The sequence below is a fragment of the Loxodonta africana genome, chromosome X (genome assembly GCF_030014295.1).
Source record: "Loxodonta africana isolate mLoxAfr1 chromosome X, mLoxAfr1.hap2, whole genome shotgun sequence".
NCBI classification, from domain to species: domain Eukaryota; kingdom Metazoa; phylum Chordata; class Mammalia; order Proboscidea; family Elephantidae; genus Loxodonta; species Loxodonta africana.
The window spans coordinates 52,860,554-52,869,288 of record NC_087369.1 but is presented as its reverse complement, the minus strand read 5'-3'; the positions used below and the strand labels follow the sequence as shown (position 1 = coordinate 52,869,288).

Here is an 8,735-nt window from a genome sequence, read left to right as displayed (position 1 = left end):
GTGAGATCAATCTGGTGAAGGTTGATTCCTGCCAAATCTGGGTAACTGGTACATGAGGTTCATTATTCTATTGTCTCTACTTTCATGGATATTTGCAAATGTCTATAATAAAAAAATATTTAAATTTTGAAAAAAATGAGGGTGACATTAAGACATTTCTAGATAAACAAAAGCTGAGGGAGTTTGTGATGACTAAACCTGCCATACAAGAAATGTTAAAGAGAGTCCTTCAGGTTGAAATGAAGGAATACTAGATAGTAACTCGAAGCTGTATGAAGAAATAATTATCTCTAGTGAAAGTAATTTCGTGGGTAAATATGAAGTTTCAGTTTTACTGTATTTTTGGTTTGTAACTCTACTTGCTATACCCTATGTGATATAAAAGACAAATACATTTACAAAATCATAAATTTGCGTCATTTGAAAGATGTAATATGTGACAACAATATAAAGGAGTGGATGGAGCTTTATAGGTATAGAATTTTTTAATATTATTGAAGTTAAAATGGTATCAATTCAAACTAGATTGTTATAAAATTAGGATGTTAAGTGTAATTTCCATGGTAACCACTATGAGAATATCTTAGAATTAACACAAAATGAGATGAGAAGAGAATCAAATGGTTCACTATAAAAAATCAACTAAACAAAAAAGAAGACAGTATGGAAAAATATGAGGGTCAAAAAACACATAAGACACACAGAAAGCCCAGCAAAATGGCAAAAGTAAATCCTTTCTTATCAGTAATTACTGTACATGCAAGGGACTATTATTCAGCCATAAAGAGAAATTAAATTCTGATACATGCTATGACATGGATGAACCTTGAAAACATTGAGCTAAGTGAAATTAGTCAGACACAAAAGGACAAATAATTGTATGATCTCACTTATATGAAATATCTAGAATAGATAAATTCAAAGACAAAAGTTTATTAGTGGTTACCAGTGGATCAAGGGAGGGGCGAATGGACAGTAATTGCTTAAGGAGTACTGGTCATGAAAAACTTTCAAAACTAGATAATGGTGATGGTTGCAAAACATGGTGAATGCAATTAATGTCACTGAATTGTACACTTAAAATGGTTAAAATAGCAGTGTTTTATATACATATTTTACCACAATAAAATAAAAGAGCAGTAAGTAAGTAAAAGTTTAAAAAAACAAAAAGCTGTGGAAGGAAGGGATCTGGGTGGGGTATCAGCAGTGTTTACCACACCAGCACAAATCCCTGAAGTAACAGCCAAACAGCTATAGTTTTATGTTCAACCCTAGGAGCACTTCTGTTTCTGAGTCTCTAGAATGAACTTGGAAGTTAGGCAGACTGGATCAACCCTGCCCCCCACTCCCTGGCTCCTCCACCAGGTGCGTGGTGAGACTGATGAAGAAGAGGGTGTTTCTTTTGAAAGCTTTACATTCCTCTCTGCTTGGCCCAGTTCATGGTTCACTGTCTGCCAGGGATGGATGCTTTGCAATGAGAGCACCTTGTCCATTGACAAAGGACAGATGAAAATAAAGGTGTTTTTCTTCAGGGAGAAGGGAACATAATACAACCATTGCAGCCATTGACTTAACGACTTGTAACTAGTTCCATCTCCATGGAAACAGAGAGCAGAGCAGGAAATATAAAGGCTTTTTAGGATAATAGAGGGTTTTGTATTATGAGTTACTTTTTTTAAACAAAGACAGCAAGGTAGATCCATTCTTTCAGCCCTGACCCCTGCACTGCACTCCAGAGAAGCCAGTAGACAATGATTGTGAATGGCAAGAGGGCACCTGCCCACTCACCAGAACTCCCCACCAGTGGAGGCAACCCTAGCTGGCAGACCATACAATGTCGGCCCTGAAGAGGAGGAGACATTCTGAAAAAAAAAATAATAATAATTACCACCAAGGAGAACACAGCCTTATGTAAAGAGCTAGCTGCTTTTTGCATGTCTCTTTGACATAGAAAAAAAATTATATACATGTCTTAGAGAAAAAGAAACATCCCTCATGGAAACATCATTTTTAAATCAAAGTTTCGTACGTTGAGATGCTACAATTGCACTGGCCCTTCCCCACCTTTACTGCGCACTTTAGGGGAGAGATGGTCAGAGCACCAGCCTGTGAAGCACAGGGCTGTGTTTTCTGCCTTGGTCTCACTCAGAGGTCAGCAGCATCTGTGCTCTGCCCCTCAGCATCTAGCCTGGGCATATGCAGCTCTGCCTCAAGAGCAATCCAAGCAGCAACATCTCAGGTAACATGCCTGATTTGCTTTGTGCAAGTTTCATTTAAAGAATCAATTTTAAAAGAAATGAAGAACCCTACAGCCCACACACAATTGCCTTGGAGAGAACTGAGAAAAAAGACAACAAGATAAGTGAAGAGTGCCGCTCTCTCTTTTCAGAAAGTCAAGTTTGCCTTGGTAACCATAACTAATAGTTGCCATAGTAATGAGAACGGTTGCTAAGGAAACCTGATTTTATAGGTAGAACCTGATAAAAAGAATTCTACAGAGCTCTTAAGTTTGGCCGCATAAGTTCTACTGTGAGTGGTGGATTTTTCCTGAAGTAGGCTCTGAGATAAGGAGTCTGGTGCAAGTGATTTATGAAGGGAACGCTCCCTGGAGAAACTGATAAGGGAGCTGAGGAAGCAGGACAATGAAGGGGAAGAGACCAAGCAAGGGTGTGAGTTCAGGTGATGTCCCAGCCTAAGCCTGATACTGCAGGGCACTCTGAGGCAAGAATTGCTCTTCAGAGTTTGTTAGGTCTGAAGGCAAGTGAGCTGGGTTTTTTATACTCTTGCACCTGGCAGTCATTGGCTAAGGGTCACCCCAGGGATGTAAACCTTCAGGCATTTCTGGCTTCAGCAGCCCAAAGGGAGCTCTCTTGAAGAAGGTCACAGCAAAGCCCACGGAAAATGGGGGAGAGACACACGGCACCAGTAAAGGGGGCCTAAGAGGACTCAAGAGATGTACCAATAACACCTGCTCTACTGAGGAAGTAGCTTTTTAAAATATGGCCAAACTACTTGCTAAACAACTCTTTGCCCATGCAACTTCTCGAAGAAATCAGCTTCCTTAAGGCCTTTCTCAGGTAGCAGGGCTTGCAACTAGGGTGAGGCAAGTAAGGCACTCATCTCAGGTGCAAAATTTAAGGGAGCACCAAAAACCTCAGTGATTAAGATAAATATTTTGATGCAATTCTTTTAAAAATAAAATTAATGCAAAAAACCCATTATGAAGAAAATACCAATATTTTAAATAAAGACGAGATCCAACCCTGTGTATGCATGACCCTGCCTCGCTTTGCCTCACCCTAATCCTGGCCCTAGCTCCAATAAAACTTTATTTACAAAAACAGATAGGTAGTCCATGGGCCATAATTTGCCCGTTTGATTTTTTTTAAATACTGCATTAAAATGTTATCTATTTTTTTTAATTATATATCTTGATTACTGAGTTTTTTCAGTGCCCCCCCCCCTTAAATTTTGCACCGTAGTCCTGACCATGCTCAGGCAAGTAACAGCTTCCAGAGAAGTGGGCAGCATGTAAGAATTCCTGTTCTTATGACAATTACCCTCTTCAACACACACATACACAAATATACTCTTAAATCTCTCTTTTTTCTCACTCTCCAACCCAGATTATTAATCCATAGGAATTAAGAAATTAAAAAATTTTTTTTCTGTTAAGCAAATGCACTTTTTGTGCTTTTAATATCCTCCAGCCCCTGGGAAGACTCCTATCCCACACTGGTCATTCCTTCCTGGAGGGATTTAACCCTCAACTCACCCCAATTTTCCCAGGATTTTCGCAGTTTTAGCATTGAAAAATCTTCTAGGAAACCTGTTAGTTCCAGGTAACCAGTATGGTTGGTCACCCTACTTGTAATGCTGCATTTCTAGAACAAGATTGTGTCTTTTCTTCAGATTCTGGACCCCAAGAGAGAGTCTCTGGTCCAGTTACTATTGCTGCTAACTTGGTGATGTAAAACAACAAATATTTTATTTTGTTCATGGAATTGATGGATCAGGAATTTGGACAGAACACACTAGAGACAACTTGTCTCTGTTCCATAATGTCTGGAACCTCAATTGGGAAGAATCAAATGCTGGGAGTGACTTGGCTATCAGCTAGAACCTCAGCTGGGCTGCCCTCCGGAACACCCCCACACACTGTGATGTAATGTCTATAATTAAGGCCCAGTATTATATGTCTTGACATCTGGGGGAAATGGGAGCACCTCAAATGGCCTAACCACAAGTTTACTTCCCCACTCTGCTCCTGCAGATAAGGTACCCTATCCAAACAACTCTCCTTGTCACAGGGACCAGGCACAGTGCCTGCTTATCCCTGAGTAGCTCCCTGCCAGATAGGAAATTATTCACACAAGCCAATGAACCATTAGCCACCACACCCTCTTGTTACTACAAAGACTGCCTCCCACAGTTCCTGCTTGTCCACTCAGTTCCAGAGTGAAACCCCCAGGTGGCCCTGTATAGCATACACAGTACAACATACTATGTCCTCTTCCCCAGGGCTGTGAGTATATGTGACTAATAAATGGCCATTGATCTTATCTGTCCAGAGTCTGTGTGTTTGGTCATCTGCATACCCATAACCCTACGGTGGGAATTTTTCCCCACCAATAAGGTGAAGAGGAAGAAATTTTCACCAAACAATGGACTCTACATGTGTTCTATGCACAGATTAGTTTGGGCTTCCTAAGAGCATAACAGCTGGTTCCAAGAGTGAGCATCCCAAGAGACTAAGCAAAGCAGTTTTATGATCTAGCCTCAGAAGTCACATAGTATTCACTTTTTCCATATGCTATTGGTTGAGGCAGTCAAAAAAGATTTAGCCAGGTTCAAGGGGAAGGGACATAGACTCCACCTCTTGATGGGACAGTGGCACAGTTCTAGAAGAGCATATGGGATGGAAGATACTGTTTCAGCCATATTTGGAAAATGCCGTTTTCCACAGCCGCATGAGTAACAGCATATCTCCAGAGGAAGGAAAAAGGTTGTGGAGAGGTTCCCCTGCCCAGTATGGCCTCCACCCTCTCTGAGGCTCCTGGGTGGTGTGAAGTGGCACAGGACTAGAAGTGCTGGGCAGCACGAGGGGTCTGTAGTCCTAAGGGCTCTCAAGTTGGTACCAGGCACCTGTACAATGACTGGGAAGTGGAGAACAGGTGCAAATTGTCCTTCTATGGAGTGAGGATTCCTGGCCCCTAGGAGCTCTGATCCCTGCCTGTGTACCCCAGACCACCACTTCTGACACAAAGCTCAAGTTCAAGGAAGTAAAATAGAAGCATTTGCGAGTCCCCTCACACCTACAATAGTGTGTGCCTCATAAGGTGTGGCATCGCACTGGCCTCTAATTGAACTTGACTACTAACCCCTGGAAACTTGGCAGTTTGAATCCACCAGGTGTTCCTGGGAAACTCTATGGGGAAGTTCTACTCTGTCCTATAGGGTCACTATGAGTCGGAATTGACTCAACAGCAATCAGTTTGATTTTTATTTTTTTAACCCCTGGGAAGGACCACAGGGCCTCCAGCTACTGGCCACAGGAACTCCAGGCCTGATTGCCTGGGCTGCTGGATAAAGAGGTCCCTCCTAGAGTACTATTAACTATGGAGGGGTACTCTTCAGAGTTCCCTCTCTGGCTCCTGTGCCAAGGCCCTCATCCGTGTTTGACTTCTAAATATTTTTAAGAGCTGGATCACAAGCCATTGAATTAACATAATTTGCAGGAAGGAAAGAAAGTAATCAGAGGCTTTAAGTACAAAATTAGAAGACACATTTTTAAAGTTCTTTGACAGTAAAAGCATCAAAATCCCATTATGTGAGGGTTTTTAAGACCAAACTAAGATCCCTGAGGGCAATTTTAGAAAGGAGAAGTTCTGCTTTTTTTAAACTTATATACTCAGGAGACAGCACACACGCTGTGTGACTTTGATTCTTCTGTTAAAAGTATAGAAAAAAAGCCACTTTTTCTCCTCTACATTTCAAGTCTGAATAGTGATGGGGAGAACAACCCACAATATATTTATAATAGCCAACTAAAAGAAAAGAATAAGAAACAAACAGCCCTTATTAATGATTTCCACAAATTGGTCTAGTCAGAAAGACTAGCCATTCCTTAAAAGAGTTTAAGTGTGGCCTGCTGAAACATCTACCAGTCACTCTCTTAAACAGATTTTGTATTTTCATGTTTTTTTCTATGCTCAAATGCAAATCAATGATGGTGTGTGATTTTGGTGGTGGTGGTGCTGGTGGTGGTGTTTGACTGAGCTGCTTAGGTCCTCTAGAAATGAGTTGTTTTCTTACATTTGATTCAGACTGCCTTACAATGGCTAAATTTTTATAAAAGCATAAATTAACAACCAACCCTACAATGAATTAAAGTGAGTCCAATTTAGAGGTTATACCAGTGTAATGGATTGAATTGTGTCCCCCCAAAATATGTGTCAACTTGGTTAGGCCATGATTCCCAGTATTGTGTGGTTGTTCTCCATTTTGTGATTTTCCTATGTGTTATAAATCATAATCTCTGCCTGTGGTTAAAGAGGATTAAGGTGGGATGTAACACTCTTGCTCAGGTCACATCCCTGATCCAATGTAAAGAGAGTTTCCCTGGGGTGTGGCCTGTACCACCTTTTATCTCTCAAGAGATAAAAGGAAAGGGAAGCAAGCAGAGAGTTGGGGACCCATACCACCAAGAAAGCAGCACCAGGAGCAGAGCACATCGTTTGGACCTGGGGTCCCTGTGCCTGAGAGCTCCTCAGCCAGGGGAAGATTGATGACAAGGAATCTTTCTCCAGAGCTGAGAGAGAGAGAGAAAACTTCCCCTGGAGCTGACACCCTGAATTTGGACTTTTAGCCTACTTCACTGTGAAGAAATAGATTTCTCTTTGTTAAAGCTATCTGTTTGTGGTATTTCTGTTACAGCAGCACTAGATAACCAAGACAACCAGTTACTACTGATTCTCTGTGTCCTATATTGGGGTTCCAGTGAATCAATAGCATAATGTGGTAGATTAGAAAGAGGGCTATGAATGTTTCCCCTCCTAACACCCATGACCCTGAAATGTATGTTGCAGACTTTTGCATCCAGAGCTGGAGTCTATATTCACACCAGTTTAATCTGAGTTTGACCATGTGACTTGTGTTGACCAATGAGACATTGGCATGTGTGACACAAGGAGAGACTAGAAAAGCATTTGTGCGTTGGGGCTTGGATTTTCCTGCTGCTCTTGAAAATGTACCACCTCTATGTGAACAAACCCAAGTCTAAGAGACAGGTGACCCAATCACACCCGTCACCACAGCCACAGCCAACCAACCTCCCAGAAGTAGAGCTATTAGCTGACTGGAAGACAACCGCAAATGTCTGAGTTAGCCCAGTTGAGATCAACAGAAGAACTACCCACTGAGCCCAGCCCAAATTATTGACCAACAGAGTTGTGAGCTAAATAAATGGAAGTGTGTTAAGTCACTATGTTTTGGGGGTAGTTTGTTATGCAGCTGTGGAGTCCCTGGGTGGTGCAGTTGGTTAATGCACTTAGCTGCTAACCAAAAGATTGGTGGTTGGCATGCAGAGGTGCCTCAGAAGAAAGCCCTGGCAATCTACTTCTGAAAAATCAGACATTAAAAACCCATTGGAGCACAGTTCTACTCTGATACACATGTGGGAGCCATGAGTTGGAGTTGACTTAATGGCAACTTGTTTCTGGTTGTTGCAGCAATGGTTAACTAATACACATAGACTCTCAGGCTTTTTATTTTACTTTAATATATAGAGGATGATTCTTTGTAGTCAACACCAACTGATAGGCATTCTTGAGACAAGTGCCACAAGACTAGGAGCAAGAGAAAGCCCTACCGTAAGAAGTAAAAGTATGAGTTGGGATGCCCAGCTGCCAACACTAAGATTGGCCCCCACCTTATACACAGAGTTTGTGAGTGAGGAGGCAACAAGAAGTACCATGCCCTGAAGCTGGACATGAAGAATGTCTTCTGGAGCTCTGAGTGTTGTACTCACAAAATGAGGATCATCCATGTTGTCTACAATGCATCCAGTAACGAGCTGGTCTGTACCAAGACCCTGATGAAGAACTGTGTATTGCCCCAGGGCTGCAAGAAGGGGGCCAAGCTGACTCCTGAACAGGAAGAAAGTTTAAACAAAAAGTAATCAAAGAAAACTCAAAAGCAATATGATGAAAGGAAAAAAAAAATACGCCCAGATAGGCAGTCTTCTAAAAGAGCAGTTTCGGCAGGATGAGCTTCTTGAATATATCACTTCAAGGCCAGACCAGTGTGCCCAAGCAGATGCCTTTGTGCTAGAGGGCAAGGAGATGGAATTCTGAGGAAAATCAAGTTCTAGAAAGGCAAATAAATCCTCCTTCCTCCCATTTTAGCTTATGTAATAAAGGTGTTTATATTCTATGAAAGAAAAAAATCTAGAGGATGATTTTCTTAGCAAGAGAAGTAAAAAAGAGCCTTATCAAATATATTAGTGTTTACTCAATCTCACGATAGATGCAACTGCCATCACTTTTGATTTTTCTAAACGTATCTTCCTCTTGCCTCCTCCTGTTAATGACACTGTGTGCTGGTAGGGGTTAGATTAAATGAAAGGTGTGACTGGTGGCTAAAGGGCAAAACATGAAGCCAGGTACTTCCAGCCCTTGTTTTCCACCCAGCACTGGAGGGTGCAGCAGCCAAGTAGCTGAGGCTCCCTGTCCTCA

General features: G+C 41.7%; 1 pseudogene; it reads left to right on the top strand.

The window, feature by feature from the left end:
* The first annotated feature begins 2,682 nt into the window (after positions 1 to 2,682).
* On the top strand, positions 2,683 to 8,383 carry LOC111752777 (small ribosomal subunit protein eS8-like; annotated as a pseudogene).
* The last annotated feature ends 352 nt before the right edge of the window (positions 8,384 to 8,735 follow it).